The 19,182-nt window shown below is 44.1% G+C and overlaps 1 protein-coding gene across 21 annotated transcripts in view; it reads right to left on the bottom strand.

Annotated features, from left to right (window-relative positions):
- Window positions 1-19,182, bottom strand: part of KCNMA1 (potassium calcium-activated channel subfamily M alpha 1) — a 731,255-nt gene that overhangs the window by 337,154 nt on the left and 374,919 nt on the right. The window lies entirely within an intron of this gene.

The raw sequence follows: 19,182 nt of genomic DNA, 5'->3' as shown, positions 1-19,182 counted from the left end.
TGCCTAAATATGAGGCACAGGGAGGTACAGCTAAGCACCATTCATGTCTATAAGTGCTGTCTTACTCAGTGGTATAACTAAGAGCTTTAATGAAGCTGTTATTCGGCTGTGTGTTTGAGTCTTTAGGGGGAGGATAGATAAACATCTACAGAAGAATTTAATGTTGGAATTAGATTATAAAATATACCTTTTTATACCTACAAAATTCAAATACCCTTCAATTCCTAATTTCTGACTTTACAAGGTGCATTTTTCCAGTCCATATTTTGCTCAGATTAGTAAAAAAAATAGTGTGCTTTAAGCTGCAGCCAACATCTGGGGAAAATCCGGATTCATGGCTTCTCACTAAGCCTGCTGTGCTGCAGTAAACACCCTAGCAATGCCAGCTCAGAAGGCAACAGATAAGCAATCAGCTGTATTCCCTATTATTCAGCATCAGGACCATGTACTTTAAAAAGTACCTAACATCTTATAGGAATTTCCAGATACAAAAGTGTATTAAGATATTGGAAAAGTACAGCCACACATGAATGGTTGGTTACAACTTCATCCAACTACTTAATAATGTAATCATCCCAACTCTATTCTGAAATAAAATGTATGTAATGCTTCAATATAGCATGTCATCAGTCTCACATGTACTTAGGACACAAATACCCAGCAACAGTCCCCCTGTTGGACAGACTGCTTTTACTTTTGGCCAAAATTTCTTGTGCTCAAGGAAATGTTTGTTTATGAATTTTCCCTCTTTTTGAACGTCAAATAGATTTGAAAATATAAATCTATGATATTGCTCCAGTTTATCAGCAGTACGATTAGGACCATAATATTTCTTAATTCAGTTGATTTTTGCAGTAATGTGTAATAAAAAGCAATTCAAGCATGTAGATATGCAAAAAAATGAAACTTTCACACATTAAACCAAGAGTCCCTGTCTGATCACCTTGATCAGTTGAGACTTCTATGTAAGGCTTCTTTCACATGTCCATGTTTCCAGGACGTGTGGTGACAGTTTCCACATGTACCGGAGACACTGACACACGCAGACCCATTCAAATGAGTCTGTGCACATGTCAGCATGCTTCCATGGACCGTGCGTCCTTGTGCTCCATGGACGGACATGTCAGTTTTTTGCAGATGCACGGTTCGCAAAAGTGTCTCACGCTGAAGACTCCTCTGACCGCTAGCGCCAGGGAGCCGGGGAGAATGAACCGCTCCAGCGAGCAGACCCCGGAGCTGAGCTCATGAGCGGTGTCCTGTCACTCACTGAGCACAGCTCTGGAGCCGCTCGCTGGAGCGGCTCATTCTTCCCAACTCCCTGGCATTAGCGGTTAGAGGATTACAGCGGGGGACACTTAGGACAGGTGAGTATATGTATTTTATTATTTTATTCTTATTTTTACACAGAGACAATCTGGAGCAGACACTACTACCCTCATCATTGTCCCTGTTGGTGCTGATCGCAGCACCGGCAGGAACCATGATGAGAGCAGCATTCAGCACTCAGTGATTGGGAACAGTGCAAACTGTAGCGCTGATTCCCAGGCGCCGGTCCGTGGGAACTTGCTGCGGCACACGCGGCACACGATTGCCACACATGTGATACACACGGACACACGAGACACAGATATCTCCGGTACCAGAAATATACGGACGTGTGAAACCGGCCTAATACTGAGTTCACTGTGGCTGATTTTTTTTTTTTTGCATTTTTAATGCGGTGTTCAGATCAACCTGATTTAACTTGATCATAATGAAAAATATAGCAAAGCTTCAACTGCAAAACACATTGAAATGACATGAAAAAAAATAGAGACAAGTGTACAAAAGACAAAAACAACAGTGTGTTGCAATTACCATACATTTTGAGTATGGGAGTTTAGATTTGATAAGAAAAAAATAATTACCGTAAATGACTAGAACTAAAGCCTGAGGTGCACAAGTATTTCTATGGCTTGTGATAATGAATTTACCATGACTGGATCTTCTATATGAGCATACCTCCCAACTTTTCAAGAATAGAAAGAGGGACAAATCATGTGACCATGCCCGAAGCCACTCCATGTGCCATTTCTTTCTCCCCTGGCAGGAGGAGTTGTCAGAGGGGCGGAGGCAATGAGGGACATTCAGCAGACACCAGAGACTGCAGGGCGTAGACCCAAATCCAGGACTGTCCGCTGTATCCAGGAGAATTGGGACTAGAGATAAGCGGATCGATTCACCGAACTTCGGCCAGGTCATTGCTACCTGGTGTCTGGACAGGAGGCCCATGACTCTCTTACTTTCTATCGGCCCGGTGTGGCTTTTTATTAGCCAGAGATGGTGCGCCATCATCTGTGCATCCTACTCATCTCAAGTTGGGACTTATGGATTTATTTTTTGTTCATTCATTCATTTTTTGCTCATTCATTCATAGCCGTAGCAGCCAGAACATTCTTATTTCTATGTAAGCTTCTCTATACGAAATCTGGCTTTTTGATGTCTGTAAGGCCGTGTTCTCACGTTACATAAATGCCGTACTTTTTGTTTTCCTGCAGGTGTCTGCATTAAACTACGCAATAACAATCTTCTCTGATTATTGCATTCTTGCTGCATATTTTATGCCTTTTCCCTCTTATTCAATACATTTTTAATGCACATTTGAAACAGCGTTTTTTATAGTAAAGAAAAGCTTTGATTCTACACTTAAAAAAAGTAAGTGCCATTTTTACCTGCATTTTTTTCTAGGCTTCAGATAAAAGCCTACAGAGAAAAATATCACCAAAACTGCACAGTTCAGCCGCGTCTTTAGATGCACAGTCGGTGTAACTTTCATGAAATCACAGCAGTAGAAACAAAGTAGCAATTACGCTACGTGTAAACACGGCCTCAGCGTTTCATTTTGATTATATTTTATTGTGGGTTTAATAGAGTAACAAAAATCAGTCATGCCTTTTTTTCGGCATTTACGGATCATCATAAATAATCTGATTGCTGTGACGTTGGGGTCGTTACGATTACAGAGACATCAAATATGTCTCTTATTTGCTGATTTGTGATGCTTATTATTTTTTTAAAGTGCATTAAAAATGACATAATTATTTTTCATTATTTTTTAGTAATATTATAGCAAGAAAAAAATATGACTTTTGTTTTCCCTCAAGAATACAGGGAAATAGAAATTCACTGCTTTGAAAAGATGTATATCTATGTACCATGAATCCGGGACCATGTACCATGAATCTGGATCAAGACCAGTGATGCCTATTGGACTGGACCGTGCCGTAGGTGAGTATAATAAAAGCTATTTTTCGTATTATGGAGAGTGGATTGGGGCCTTTACACAGCATACTAGTATGCTGTAACAGAGGGCTTGCAGGTGCTGGTCGTACTCTATATGGGGAAAACCTGATGACAGGTTCTCCTTAAGTTCTGATTGTCTGTTTAGTTTCAGGTATTTATTTTGTGTGTACTGTGTGTCTGTGAAGAGTGCTGAATCATGCTGATGCTGTACTGGTCAGGAGTTAAAAGGTTAGTCTGAAGTTGTGTCTTGAGCAGCTCACAGCTCTCCAGCCTTCTTATTTCTTTGTTGCTGGGAGGCAGGCAATCCTCCTGGAGTGACAGTTTTAGTAGTTTAGTAGTTTCCTCTTAGGCTATGTGCCCACGTTGCGGAAATTAAGCATATTTTTTACGCTTCTCCTTGGCGGGAAAATCGCATGTGGATTTTACATGCGGTTTTCCCGCCAGGTAGAAGCGTTTGTGAGGCGTCTTTGCAGCGTCTTTGCATGCATTTCCGCATGCGGGTTATCAAGCACTTCTCCAAGTGATTTAAGCGTCACTTGGAAAAGTTCTTGACAACTTGTTCACACTATATAAATCCATGCAACCGGCATGGATTTATATAGTGTGACCAAGTAATAGTTAAAAAAAAAGAATCAGAATGGTAAAAAATAAAAAAATTAAGTTTATACTCACCTACCGATGCATTCTCTGCCCCGTCCGGAGTCTTGAGCGGCTCACGCTGTTGTGTGCAGGACCTTTGGTGACGTCATTGAGTCATGTGATGGGTCACATGACTCAATGACGTGGCAGGTCCTTCACACAACAGCGCGACGGAGGGAAAACATCAGAAGATAAGTATAAACTTTATTTTATTCTTTTTTTTACAGGTTCTTTGGTACCCAGGTCTGGATGAGAGTCTCCTCTCCTCCAGACTTGGGTACCATCCGCACATTGATTCCGCATGCGGAAATGCAAAATTAATGAACATGCTGCGGATTTTTGACCGCAACATATACGCAGCATGGGCATTGACATTGCGGAATGCCATTGGGGACCATGGGGTACGGATATACATGCGTTTTACAAGCGTTTACGCTGCGGAAATTCCGCAGCATATACGCTTGTAATACGCAACGTGGGCACGCAGCCTTACTGTTGAGCTTTTGGTACTGTAACACATTAGCGGTTTGTCAGTGCTTGTTCTGATCTGACTCTGGTGGTTGATCTCCTTGGCTACAAACTGTACACTATGTAAGATAAAATCTTGCAGAAGAATGACAGGAGATAGAAAAAACAAGGCACATGTAAACTCTCTCATTTTCATGTTGTCTAAGTATATCAATTTTAAAATATGAAAATACTTTTTTAAGCTGTTGTCTGAGTAAAACTTGGAGGAACAGAGCTTATTGAATGGCTGGCTTCCATCCATTCTGAGTAAGTTTAAGAGGGTACATGGATTGGGAAGGAGTTATGCTGCCTTGCTGCCTGTTGAAGCCACATGTGAATTGGTGTCAGCATTGGTCATAGAGGAGAAACTGCCTCTGTGACTGTCCCAAATAAAGGAAGCTGTGCCCACTATTAAGTAGAAGAGAAAGAGATGACCCACAGTCAAGTGTAAGATACTTAAAGGGGCTCTCCAAGAAATGTACTAAAATAAATGAATAAAATAAATAATACACATTTAAATATTAAAAATTTTTCTAAAAAAAAAAAAAGTATGCGTTATCTGCTGCACTCTGTCAGTATTCCAAGATGGCAGTTACCATAAATCACAACCTGTCCTTGATCTCAGAGGACACGCAGTAGGACGGGCTGCATGAAGCACAAAGCACAAGACAGAGGTAAGAGCAGTGTCCTGTCAGGCATCCTGAGTGCACATTCCTCTGTACAGTCAACCTGACAGGACACTGAGCGGAGACGGAGTAAAGGAGAAGATTCTATAGCTGGCGGAGAATGAATATTCATACCAGTCAGCCTAACAGCTTTAGTGCGTCTGTCTCGTGCTTCATGCAGTCTGTCCTACTGCATATCCTGGCAGTTGCCATGTTTAAAATCCTGACAGAGAGCACAAGGTAAAGAATACCTTTTTGCTAAATAAGGCTATGTGCCCACGATGCAGAAATGCTCTGGATTTTTCCTGAGCGTTTCTGCATCTCCCTGGCAGAAAAAAAAGCATGCGGATTGTACATGCGGATTGTACATGCGGATTGTACATGCGGATTGTATATGCGGATTGTACATGCGTTTTCCTGCCAGGGACATGTGGATGTGAAGCGTTTTTCACTTGCATTTCCGCATGCGGGCTGTCAAGCGCTTTCCAAGCGATTTTAGCATCACTTGGAAAGTGCTTGACAACTTGGTCACACTATATATATCCATGCAACCGGCATGGATTTATATAGTGCGACCGAAAGAATGTTTAAAAATAAAAAATCTATACTTACCTTCCGATGGCCCCCGGAGTCTTGCTTCACTCTCGTCCTCTCATGCCGGCAGATCGCGGTACACTGAAGGACCTGCCGACGTCAGCGTCGCGTGACCCGTCACATGACTATGACGTCAGCACAGGTCCTCCAGTCCATCGCGATCTGCCGGCATGAGAGGACGAGCGCACCAGGGGCCATCAGAAGGTAAGTATAATATTTATTTTTTATTTTATTCTTTTTTTTTACAGTTTTCTTCGGTACCCGGGTCCGGAGGAGAGTCTCCTCTCCTCTAGACCTGGGTACCATCCGCACATTGAAAGCATGCATTCCGCATGCGCTTATCTAGTGAAGCGGAATACATGCATTCTAATGCAAGTCAATGGCGGCGAAAACGCAGCGCTTCCGCAAAATAATTGGTAATGCTGCGTTTTTTTCCGCAATGATAATCCGCAGTGGAAATTTCCGCAGCATGTGCACAGCATATGCGGATTATCATTGGGGAACATGGCAGGCCTTCTACCATGCGTTTTTTAAGCGTTTCTGCAGCGTTTTTGCCGCTGCGGAAACGCTTAAAAAAACGCATCGTGGGCACACAGCCTTAAAGGTATTTAGAAAAATGTTTAATATTTAAATGTGTAAAACGTTGGCGAAGGACGGTCACAGGACGAGGGGTACAGCAACAATCAGCAAACATGCACAAATAATAAATAATATATTATAAATATTAACTTAACAGTTTATAAAAAAACAAAGGAAAGGATGGTAGGTAAACAGTGAATAAATAACAAATACGATGACAGCAATTCCTCTCAATAACACCGAATCAAAGTATACACAGATACAGTTAACAGAATTAACAGTTATATGCCAGCAAAAATACATGCAATTAACCCTTTCTATGCCTAAAGCCAGGAAAAGACAGTTTTGTGCCAGAACTCTAGTAATTGCCTACTCGGAGCAGTTTTTACAGTGTCTCTTACAGAAGAAGCCTTTTCTCCTAACTAACTAGACCTCCATAAAGCTATTTATATACAGTTCAGACCAAAAGTTTGGACACACCTTCTCATTTAAAGATTTTTCTGTATTTTCATGACTATGAAAATTGTACATTCACACTGAAAGCATCAAAACTATGAATTAACACATGTGGAATTATATACTTAACAAAAAAGTGTGAAACAACTGAAAATATGTCTTATATTCTAGGTTCTTCAAAGTAGCCACCTTTTGCTTTGATGACTGCTTTGCACACTCTTGCCATTCTCTTGATGAGCTTCAAGAGGTAGTCACCGGAAATGTTTTTCACTTCACAGGTGTGCACTGTCAGGTTTAATAAGTGGGATTTCTTGCCTTATAAATGGGGTTGGGACCATCAGTTGTGTTGTGCAGAAGTCAGGTGGATACACAGCTGATAGTCCTTCTGAATAGACTGTTAGAATTTGTATTATGGCAAGAAAAAAGCAGCTAAGTAAAGAAAAACTAGTGGCCATCATTACTTTAAGAAATGAAGGTCAGTCAGTGTGAAAATTTGGGAAAACTTTGAAAGTATCCCCAAGTGCAGTTGCAAAAACCATCAAGCGCTACAAAGAAACTGGCTCACATGAGGACCGCCCCAGGAAAGGAAGACCAAGAGTCACCTCTGCTTCTGAGGATAAGTTTATCCGAGTCACCAGCCTCAGAAATCGCAGGTTAACAGCAGCTCAGATTAGAGACCAGGTCAATGCCACACAGAGTTCTAGCAGCAGACACATCTCTTCAACAACTGTTAAGAGGAGACTTTGTGCAGCAGGCCTTCATGGTAAAATAGCTGCTAGGAAACCACTGCTAAGGACAGACAACAAGCAGAAGAGACTTGTTTGGGCTAAAGAACACAAGGAATGGACATTAGACCAGTGTAAATCTGTGCTTTGGTCTGATGAGTCCAAATTTGAGATCTTTGGTTCCAACTACCGTGTCTTTGTGCAACGCAGAAAAGGTGAACGGATGGACTCTACATGCCTTGTTTCCACCGTGAAGCATGGAGGAGGAGGTGTGATGGTGTGGGGGTGCTTTGCTGGTGACACTGTTGGGGATTTATTCAAAATTGAAGGCATACTGAACCAGCATGGCTACCACAGCATCTTGCAGCGGCATGCTATTCCATCCGGTTTGCGTTTAGTTGGACCATCATTTATTTTTCAACAGGACAATGACCCCAAACACACCTCCAGGCTGTGTAAGGGCTATTTGACCAAGCAGTAGAGTGATGGGGTGCTATGTCAGATGAACTGGCCTCCACAGTCACCTGACCTGAACCCAATGGAGATGGTTTGGGGTGAGCTGGACCGCAAAGTGAAGGCAAAAGGGCCAACAAGTGCTAAGCATCTCTGGGAACTCATTCAAGATTGTTGGAAGACCATTTCCGGTGATTACCTCTTGAAGCTCATCAAGAGAATGCCAAGAGTGTGCAAAACAGTCATCAAAGCAAAAGGTGGCTACTTTGAAGAACCTAGAATCTAAGACTTATTTTCAGTTGTTTCACACTTTTTTGTTAAGTATATAATTCCACATGTGTTAATTCATAGTTTTGATGCCTTCAGTGTGAATGTACAATTTTCATAGTCATGAAAATACAGAAAAATCTTTAAATGAGAAGGTGTGTCCAAACTTTTGGTCTGTACTGTATGTGCATATATATATTCAGATGTAAGATGGTAACGGTATGTCCTAACACTGAAGTGGACAGTTCCTTGCTGAACCCAGTCCCAAAGAATGAGAAACACTGACTGGAATCTCTTAGAGAAACCCCGCTTTAGAGAGATTGGCGTTCTCTAAGTCCTTAGAAATGAGGCCTCATGTGGCCTAGCCCAAGATGCTGTGTCCTTGGTTGTCCTCCCCGAGTCAGCTCATGTCAAGCCGAACAACGTGTCCCAGAGTCACTAAAAACAGTTCCAGAGTCGAACCTATCCAGACCTTCTTCCAATGATGCTTGGCTTCACTGTCCTTGAACTCCCCTAGCAACAGTCATCAACTGCCAAACCCCTGCGCTGCAACTGTGGCCTCCCTGCTGCCCTCTACGGGCCAGATCATATATTACATCACAAATCTCCAATAATACGGTAAACTGTGTTTAATCCTTACATTCCACCCCACTAACATTTTGACTTCCCTGCAAAAACAGCACCAACCGAGATCTGGCCCCACTCATAGTAGTTTTGGAGGTACCTTTGTAGGGGAAGCCAGTTGTGGGACGTTCTAACCTACGCAAGGCAGCAGGGTCCACGGACTCTGTAGGGCCCTCAGCTTCTCTCTCCCTATGTAGTTGCGGCTCTGGTTTCGGGTGCCAGAGCAGCACTGTCTGTTTAGCTCGGCGTTACTGGTACAGTCCACCATTCTTCAATCTTCCACTAGGGGTGTGTTGTTTCTGCTGGACTCAGGCCGAGGTTGTTTTGGAGGTTGATGGAATGACAAGGGCTAATCATGTTCCAATGTAGTCGGCGTACCGGACCGGATCCGTCTTCTTGCTTCACAATGGTCTATTCTGAATTACCTGCTTCAACGGCTTGCAGGGTTCCGACTCCCAGCGAACATCCAACTTTCCAATGGTAGTCTTTACACTGACCAGCACTCTGTCCCCAGGTTTGAATAGTTCAGTTTGGACTGGACCACAGTCTTGGGGTAACTGATTTTGTTGTTTGTCTCCTACCAACTGGTGAATAGTTTTCAGTCTGATTTGGTGCTCCTGCACCCATGATTCTGCAGTGCGGTGTTTTTCTTCAGTTTGAGTACTCAAATTAAGTTCGGAAACATCTCTTTCCGACTGTCCGAATAATAATGTGTAGGGAGTGTAACCAGTAGTGCTTTGTACTCAGTTTTTGTAGACCCAGATGCAGTTCAGGCAAATAATGCGGCCACCGCAATTTCTTGTCTCCCTCTAGAGTTCGAAGCATCTGCAGCAGTGTTCAATTAAGTTGCTCACAGGCGCCATTTCCCTGTGTGTGATATGGTGTTGTTTGAGACCTCCGAATCCCATAGATCTCGTAAAGCTTTTCCATGACTTTTCCTTGAAAGCATGCTCCTTGGTCATTGTGAATCATTCTCCGACAGCCGTATACCTGAATGAAGTGTCTACACACTATCCTAGCCGCCGTTTCTGCAGTTTGGTCGCAGGTCGGTACGACCACCGCAAACTTTGAAAAGTGATCCGTCATTACTAAACAGTACTGTAGTCCTCCTGCGACAGGCCCGAGCAGTTGATAATCGATCATCAAGATCTCCAGAGGTGCAGTTGACCGGATGATTTGAATCGGCATCCTCTGCTCCAGTGTCTTCGCCAGCTCGCAAGCTCTGCATTCCTGGCAGACTTCTCTGACGATCTGCTCCAGCTACAGTGCACAAATCGTTGAATCCATTTGTAAGTTTTCTCTGGACCGAAATGGGCACTAGCTAGGCTGCTAGGAATCACGACTTACCACTTCTTTTCTCTCTCTGATGGCAAATACACTGTCCAATACACTACACCATCTTTAGCATGGAGTCTTTCCTTCTGATGCAGAATCTTTCAGCCATCTGAGAATAATTCGGCCCGAGCTATTACTGAAGGCATTTTCCTTGCTAGTAGCCAGCCCTTGATCATCTGGATTATAGGGTTGTCATCTTGGGTCTGTGGAGAGGGTTAATAAAAGGTTTGTAAAGCCATAATCTTGTTCCCATAGTGATCATTACCCTAGACCTCTTTAATATTATATCTCAATTGTTTCATCCCTCCACCTGAGGGAAAGTGTCAGGAGCAGCTTCGGGTTGATCTAATCCCATATTGAAGATACTAAAGGACCTGCGGTGACTGGATAAACAACCCCTTGTCTGAAGGACCTACCACGTGATCGGAACGTGGAAACTCCATTGCTATTCCTCAGCAATCAGGGCCAATTTGGGGACTGTCTCTCCTCCATACATGTACAAATCTGCAACTGTTTCACCTGACCGAAGCACAACGGGATAATCATGTACATTGGCACACCGAACGGCCACTTGTCCATCCACCACTGTCGCCATAGTACGTGCGATCAGCAGGCCTTGCCCGGTTCCTGTTGGCTTCTGGAGCTCAATAATCACCTCTATACCATTGATTCTTTGGCGGCTACTCACATCCATCTGAACGATCTGCTCCTGATGAGCTGAGATAATATTTTGACGCCCTGTTGGGATGGTCGCAATCCCCACCACTTCATCTTTGGCAACACTGTAGCGAATCCCACATATCCGACTCAGTCTCTGTAACACCTTCTGTGTAGGCCAATGTTTGGTGACTCTCTGCTAGTATCCCAGGCCATCTTTGTGGAACATCAACCGGTCCAGATCACGCAGGATATTCATTCCTAATAGAGATGAGCGTTGTTCTACTCGAACTGTTCGCCAATCTCAAATTCGAGCTGTTTTGGGCGGTGTTCGAGCCGTTCGGCGAACACGAACAATTTGAGAAAAATTCGGCTGTTCGAGGTTATGTTCGATAACTGTTCGTGCACCAAAATCATAACTGGATTTTTTCTCAGTAATGATGAAAATTAATGTTAATACGCAGTTTGAGTGTACAGCGGGGTGGGGGGAGGGGCAGGGGATGGATCTCTGCAGGAACAATGAAGATCTCCATTTTTTTTTCTCTTTCCCGCATTTGCAGTGGGGAGGTGCAATCTGTCAGCCTATCAGCAGCGCACACACGGAGCGAAGTGCTTTTTTTCACACAAGCAAGGGCATGTGTCATTGGCAGTGTATGTCACATGTCCTTGCCCTATAAGGCCAAGCCATTTTCCCCGTCGCCACCATTTTCTCACTGCTGCAGCTGCGTGTTAGACGGCACCGCTGTTGCTGTGTGCGCTATACCTTGTTAATTTCAAGCCAATTTTCGCACAAATCTACAGATAGCTTGGGAGTAGGGAATAGTTGTGATTGCAGTCCTTTTAAGGACTAGGTTACAGCATTTCCTACGACTTTTATCAGGCAGGTCTGTGCTCTTAAATAGATAGATTGTGGGAGTAAAGACTAATTGTAATTGGAGTCCTTTTCAGGACTAGGTTACATCAGTTCCTATCAGTTTTTGCCAGGCAGGTCTGTGCCAGTGCTGTGCAAGTTTTTTTCACAGCATTTGGCTGAATCTAGCAAAGCTAATCCATTTTGGCCTATTGCAGAGTGTGTTAGTTAGTGGAGTAGCCTATCTATGTTGCAAGATATACCACCTGTGTATAGAATACCAATTTTTTTACTGCACCTAGTGAAGTAAAATCTTTTGGGCATAGCATCATTCTATTAGTCCATCTATACTGACCTCCATCAGGTTGCAAATTGAATATAATTTTTTTCTGCATCTAGCTCTGAAAAAATATTGGGCTTCTAGCTGTGTGTGGGACTTGTTGTATTAGTCCATCTATACTGACCTCCATCAGGTTGCAAACTGAATATATTTTTTTCTGCATCTACCTCTGAAAAAATATTGGGCTTCTAGCTGTGTGTGGGACTTGTTGTATTAGTCCATCTATACTGACCTCCATCAGGTTGCAAACTGAATATATTTTTTTCTGCATCTACCTCTGAAAAAATATTGGGCTTCTAGCTGTGTGTGGGACTTGTTCTATTAATCCATCTATACAGACCTCCATCAGGTTGCAAACTGAATATATTTTTTTCTGCATCTACCTCTGAAAAAATATTGGGCTTCTAGCTGTGTGTGGGACTTGTTCTATTAATCCATCTATACAGACCTCCATCAGGTTGCAAACTGAATATATTTTTTTCTGCATCTACCTCTGAAAAAATATTGGGCTTCTAGCTGTGTGTGGGACTTGTTCTATTAATCCATCTATACAGACCTCCATCAGGTTGCAAACTGAATATATTTTTTTCTGCATCTACCTCTGAAAAAATATTGGGCTTCTAGCTGTGTGTGGGACTTGTTCTATTAATCCATCTATACAGACCTCCATCAGGTTGCAAACTGAATATATTTTTTTCTGCATCTACCTCTGAAAAAATATTGGGCTTCTAGCTGTGTGTGGGACTTGTTCTATTAATCCATCTATACAGACCTCCATCAGGTTGCAAACTGAATATATTTTTTTCTGCATCTACCTCTGAAAAAATATTGGGCTTCTAGCTGTGTGTGGGACTTGTTGTATTAGTCCATCTATACTGACCTCCATCAGGTTGCAAACTGAATATATTTTTTTCTGCATCTACCTCTGAAAAAATATTGGGCTTCTAGCTGTGTGTGGGACTTGTTCTATTAATCCATCTATACAGACCTCCATTAGGTTGCAAACTGAATATATTTTTTTCTGCATCTACCTCTGAAAAAATATTGGGCTTCTAGCTGTGTGTGGGACTTGTTCTATTAATCCATCTATACAGACCTCCATCAGGTTGCAAACTGAATATATTTTTTTCTGCATCTACCTCTGAAAAAATATTGGGCTTCTAGCTGTGTGTGGGACTTGTTCTATTAATCCATCTATACAGACCTCCATCAGGTTGCAAACTGAATATATTTTTTTCTGCATCTACCTCTGAAAAAATATTGGGCTTCTAGCTGTATGTGGGACTTGTTCTATTAATCCATCTATACAGACCTCTATCAGGTTGCAAACTGAATATATTTTTTTCTGCATCTACCTCTGAAAAAATATTGGGCTTCTAGCTGTGTGTGGGACTTGTTCTATTAATCCATCTATACAGACCTCCATCAGGTTGCAAACTGAATATATTTTTTTCTGCATCTACCTCTGAAAAAATATTGGGCTTCTAGCTGTGTGTGGGACTTGTTCTATTAATCCATCTATACAGACCTCCATCAGGTTGCAAACTGAATATATTTTTTTCTGCATCTACCTCTGAAAAACTATTGGGCTTCTAGCTGTGTGTGGGACTTGTTCTATTAATCCATCTATACAGACCTCCATCAGGTTGCAAATTGAATATAATCTTTTTCTGCATATAACCCAGCCAATAGTTTTGGCCTAATACCACAGTTTGGCCACTCAGCTCTGCTCGGTTCCCATCCATTGTTTTTTTGTGCAAACAACTCCAGAGTTGTGAATTAGTTAACCACCAAAATGAGTGGAAAAAGGCCTGCTGCTGGTGGAAAGGGGAATAGGCGTGTTGGGAAGGGGAAAAAAGGTTGTGTCCGTGGGGTAGGTGTTAAAGCAACAGTAACATCTGCAGAAGAAAGACCATCTTCCAGCCAAACTAAAATGTCTACTTCTTTTAGCGGACAATGTGATAAGATCCCTTTCTTACGGCCACGCCAATCGCTACAAATTCCAGATGAGGCACAAAAACAGCAGGTGCTTCAACGGATATCAAGTGCTCCTTTAAGTGGGCTCTCCTCCACATCAACTTCAACATCACAAATACTCCAGTCCTCAAAGGTGTCACCCCAATCGCACTTGCTTCCTCACAGCTCCCAAATCTCCAGCTGCCCGTCTGAGTATGAGGTAGAACAGATGGTTGAGTCTGCAGAGCTGTTTACTCATACTATAGCCTGGGAATCAGAGGTCGACTCCAGCGCTTCTGTGAATCCAGACGTGGAAATGATCTGCACTGATGCCCAGAATCTTTATGAGTCGGATCCAGGACCAGACGCAGAAGGTTCTGACCATAATGTAGACCCTCATTCCCAAACTGTAACTCCTGTTGGTGGAGACAATGAGGAAGACGATGATAAGACTCAAATACCTGATTGGAGCGACAACTTTAGTTTTTTGTCAGGGCAGGAACAGGTTGGCTCTGAGGACGACGGGTGTGATAACGCACAGGGTGATGATGATGAGGTTGGAGATCCCACTTACTGTCAACCCACAGTCAGCCAAGAGATGAGGTCAGCAGAGGAGGTGGAGGAAGATGCTAGTGACGACGAGGTCAGGTTGTGCCTTCCTGGACAGAGACGTAGTACTGGAAGCACGTCAACAACTGCATCCTCAAACACAACTCTGCCTCTCACCACAAGTCGTGGTGGCTCTTCAGGTCGCATGGGTGCTAAGCCTTGCATAGCCTGGGCATTTTTTCAGATCGATAAAGATGACCCAACTCGTGTTATCTGTAACATTTGTCAGCAAAAGCTAAGTAGAGGCCAAAAAATACATAGTTTGAGTACTTCATGCATGAACCGGCACATGGACATGAAGCATAAGTTGCAGTGGGAAGCTCAGTGTGCTACAATGCGGCCTAGCCGGCCGGGCCAACCACCGTCTGCCATATCTTGTGCATCTGCGGCCTCTTCATCCTCTGTGACTGGGGGGACAGCAGTCACACCTGTTTTGGGGCGCAGACCTGCCACCTCTTTACCCGCAACAGCCAGCGTGATTGGCAGGTCATCATTTTCTTTGGAGGTGGTAACACCAGCTGGTGTTGAGCGCTGTCCGACATCGATAGCACCACCTTTGGATCAAGGCAACCTAACATGTCCGCCTGCATCTTCCTCACAGACCGGCAGTTTGCCGGGGACACCCTTATCAACCCCGTCTAAGCACAATAGCCAGCCCTCGGTCCCTCAGATGTGGACAAGTAAAAGACCATTTCCTCCTAGTCATGAGAAAGCTAAGAGGTTGAATTTCACCATCTGCAAGCTCTTGGCTACAGAAATGCTGCCTTTCCGCCTGGTGGACACAGAGGATTTTCGAGACCTTATGTTCGTCGCAGTGCCCCAGTACCAGATGCCCAGTCGGCACTACTTCTCAAAGAAAGGTGTTCCTGCGCTCCACCAGCATGTCGCACACAACATCACCGCTTCTTTGAGAAACTCTGTGTGTGACAGGGTGCATTTCACCACAGACACTTGGACGAGTAGTCATGGACAGGGGCGTTACATGTCGCTGACTGGGCACTGGGTAACTATGGTGACAGCAGGACAAGGGGCTGCTGTCCAAGTCTTGCCGTCCCCACGAGTTGTGCGTCAATCCTCTTTATGTCAAAGTTCCTCCACTGCTTCTGCCTCCTCAACCTCCTCTCGGTCTTCCACCTGCACCCAAAGCCTATCTGGTCATGCCACAAGCTTTCTAACTGCGCAGAAGGGATCCTGCACACCTCCTTACTATGCTGGCAGTAGGGCTCAACGTCATCAGGCGGTTTTTACATTGAAATGTCTGGGAAATGTGAGTCACACAGCTGAGGAGTTGTGGTCAGCTCTGGAGAACCAATTTCATGAATGGTTGTCTCCACTGGACCTGAAACCAGGGAAGGCCGTGTGCGACAATGCTGCAAACCTGGGTGCGGCCCTTCGCCGGGGCAATGTCACACACGTGCCTTGTATGGCTCACGTGTTGAACCTGGTTGTCCAGCAATTTTTAGCCCACTATCCCAGACTAGATGGCCTTCTGCAGAGGGCACGGTCGCTGTGTGCTCACTTCCGCCGTTCGCATCCCGCAGCTCAGCGACTTACATCTCTACAGAAGTCGTTGGGCCTGCCACTTCACCGGCTAAAATGTGATGTGCCTACCCGGTGGAATTCAACTCTGCACATGTTGCAGCGACTGTGGCTGCACCGACAAGCCCTGGTGCAATACGTTCTGACGTATAGCCTGGGCCAACGAGATTCAGAGGTGGGGCAAATCACGCTGGAGGAGTGGTCTCAGATCAGGGACCTATGCACCCTTCTGCACAGTTTTGAAATGGCGACGAAGATGTTTAGTGCTGACGATGCCATTATCAGCATGACTATTCCGGTGATTTACATGCTGGAGCACATGTTAAACAGAATTCGGAGTCAGGTGGTGGCAGGAGGAGTTGTATGCGGAAGGGCTAACATCTGCAAGGTCCAGACGGTCGGCAGCACCAAGGCGGCAGGCATGTGAGGGTGGGGGAGATGGTTTTACCAGGGCGCATGGTAGCAGCCAAACTAGTGAGGAAGGTGCAGGAGCCCAGGAAGAAGTGGAGGACGAACTGATGGAAGACTCATCAGATGAGGGAGACCTTGATCACATTTCTGTTGTGCGAGGTTGGGGGGAGAGGACAGAGGAAGGAAGCATGATTGTTACCTCGCCACCAACACAACAGGGACTTGGTGCTCCTGGATGCGCAACACACATGAGTGCCTTCTTGCTGCACTACCTGCAACATGACCCTCGAATTGTGAGAATTAGAAATAATTCTGACTACTGGGTTGCCACACTGTTAGATCCCCGGTACAAAAGTAAATTTGCAGAAATTATTCCTGCCATAGAAAGGGATGCATGCATGCAGGAGTATCAGCAGAGACTGTTGCAGAATCTTACATGTGCTTTTCCACAAAATACCAGTGGTGCACGTAGTGAATCTCACAGTTCCAACTTGCCAACCGTGGGACCGTCAAGTGTTCAGCACTCAAACCGTAACAGAACCACAGTATCTGCTGGTAACATCAATTTTGCGGAATCATTTCACCACTTTTTTAGCTCATCCTTTGCAAGGCCACAGGAGACAAGAAGTCTGACACATAGTCAACGCCTAGAGACGATGGTACAGGAGTATCTCCAAGTAAACATTGAAGCCACGACTGTGTCACTGGACCCTTGCTCTTTTTGGGCTTCCAATCTGGATAAATGGCCGGAGCTAGCCACTTACGCCTAGGAGATCTTGTCATGCCCCGCAGCCAGCGTTCTGTCTGAACGTGTGTTCAGCGCTGCTGGTGGTGTGCTGACAGATAAGCGCACGCGGCTCTCCACTGATAATGTAGACAGACTCACGTTCATAAAGATGAACAAATCATGGATCCGAAACGACTTTTCTACCCCTGTGTCATCCTGGGGAGAGTAAAAGCTTGATGATTGGTTAAAATCACCCTACCAACCGTTTTAAGCTTTCAAATTACTAATCATGTTTATCTGTATCTTGGCTGGAAAATAATTTGGGCTTTGTAGCAGTGTGCAGCACTGATTCTATTAGGCCATCTATAATAAGCTCCACCAGATTTAAAATTACTAATCATGTTTATCTGTATCTTGACTGGAAAATAATTTGGGCTTTGTAGCAGTGTGCAGCACTGATCCTATTAGGCCATCTATATTAAAGCTTCACCAGATTTAAAATTAATAATAATTTTTAGCTGCATCTAGCCCAGAAAATAATTTTGGGGCTCCGAGATGCGCAAGACACATAAGTGCCTTCTTGCTGCACTACCTGCAGCATGACCCTCATATTGTCAGAATTCGAAGTAATCATGACTACTGGGTTGCCACACTCTTAGATCCCCCAAACTTTTCGATCAACCTTTTCATTTTAATAAAGACCAAAAAAATGGTCATTTTTGAAATTATAAGCATTAGCAGGTTGTTAGAAACTGAAATCAAACAGTTTTCAACTCAAAACTTTATTCTAGGTGATGTTACATTTTCACATAGGACCCCTTGTTCGAAAGGAGCTTCTGAACTCTCTCGTCCATTGAATTTGTCAGGTTTTGGATGGTTTCTGCTTCAATTGTTTTGCATGAGGACAGAATACCCTCCCAGAGCTGTTGCTTAGATGTGAACTGCCTCCCGCCATCATAGACACTCCTTTTAATGATGCTCCAAAGGTTCTGAATGGGGTAGAGGTCAGGGGAGCATGGGGGTCACACCATAAGTTTGTCCCCTTTTATGCCCATATCAGCCAGAGATGCAGATGTTTTATGTGCAGCATGAGATGGTGCATTATCATGCAGAAAAATGATCTTGCTGTGAAATACACGGTTCTTCTTCTTGAACCATGGCAGGAAGTGCTGTTTGAGAAAATCCACATACATTATGGAGTTCATCTTTAGCGCCTTAAGGGATCCTAAAGGGGCCGACAATCTCACTCCCCATGATTCCAGCCCAAAACATTACTCCACCTCCTCCTTGTTGGCGCTGTAGCCGTGTTTGCGTGGGGTGTCCATCAACCAGCCATCCTCCACTCCATCCATCTGGACCATCGAGCGCTGCACGGCACTCATCCGTGAACAAAACAGTTTTGAAATCAGTCTTCATGTAATGTTTGGCCCACTGGAGCCGTTTCTGCTTGTGTGAAGTGGATAGAGGAGGTCGACAGGATGGCATATGCACAGCTGCAAACCTCTGAAGGACCCTGCATCTTGTTGTTCGGGGGACGTTGGAGGCACAAGCAGCTTCAAAAACTTGTCTGCTGCTATGACAAGGCTTTTTTGCCGCTGCTCTTTCAACCTGACGTAATTGCCTGTAGGAAAGAGTCCTCAATTTGCCCTTATCAGCACGCACACGTGTGTACTGTGAATCAGCTACATACTTCTTGATTGCCAAGACACTTCATCCTGATCATCGCACAATGTTGATTGTAGTCATGCCTTGACCTAAACACTCCACAATTTGTTGCTTCTCAGCAGCCGACACATCCTTTTTCTTTCCCATTTTGGCAGAAAATGTAGGCTGCTTAATAATGTGAGACAGCCTTCTTAAGTAGTCTTGCCTGTCATTGGACACACCTGCCAAACTAATTAGCACAGGTGTCTGCAATTGCTTACAGTGATATAAAGAGCCCTGACACACATCACCATCAATGAGTT

This window comes from Phyllobates terribilis, unplaced genomic scaffold (genome assembly GCF_046119375.1).
Source record: "Phyllobates terribilis strain yellow unplaced genomic scaffold, ASM4611937v1 Scaffold_5__5_contigs__length_657084704, whole genome shotgun sequence".
In the NCBI taxonomy this organism is placed as follows: domain Eukaryota; kingdom Metazoa; phylum Chordata; class Amphibia; order Anura; family Dendrobatidae; genus Phyllobates; species Phyllobates terribilis.
The sequence above is the reverse complement of the archived record's forward strand: the minus strand, read 5'-3'. Positions and strand labels throughout refer to the sequence as shown.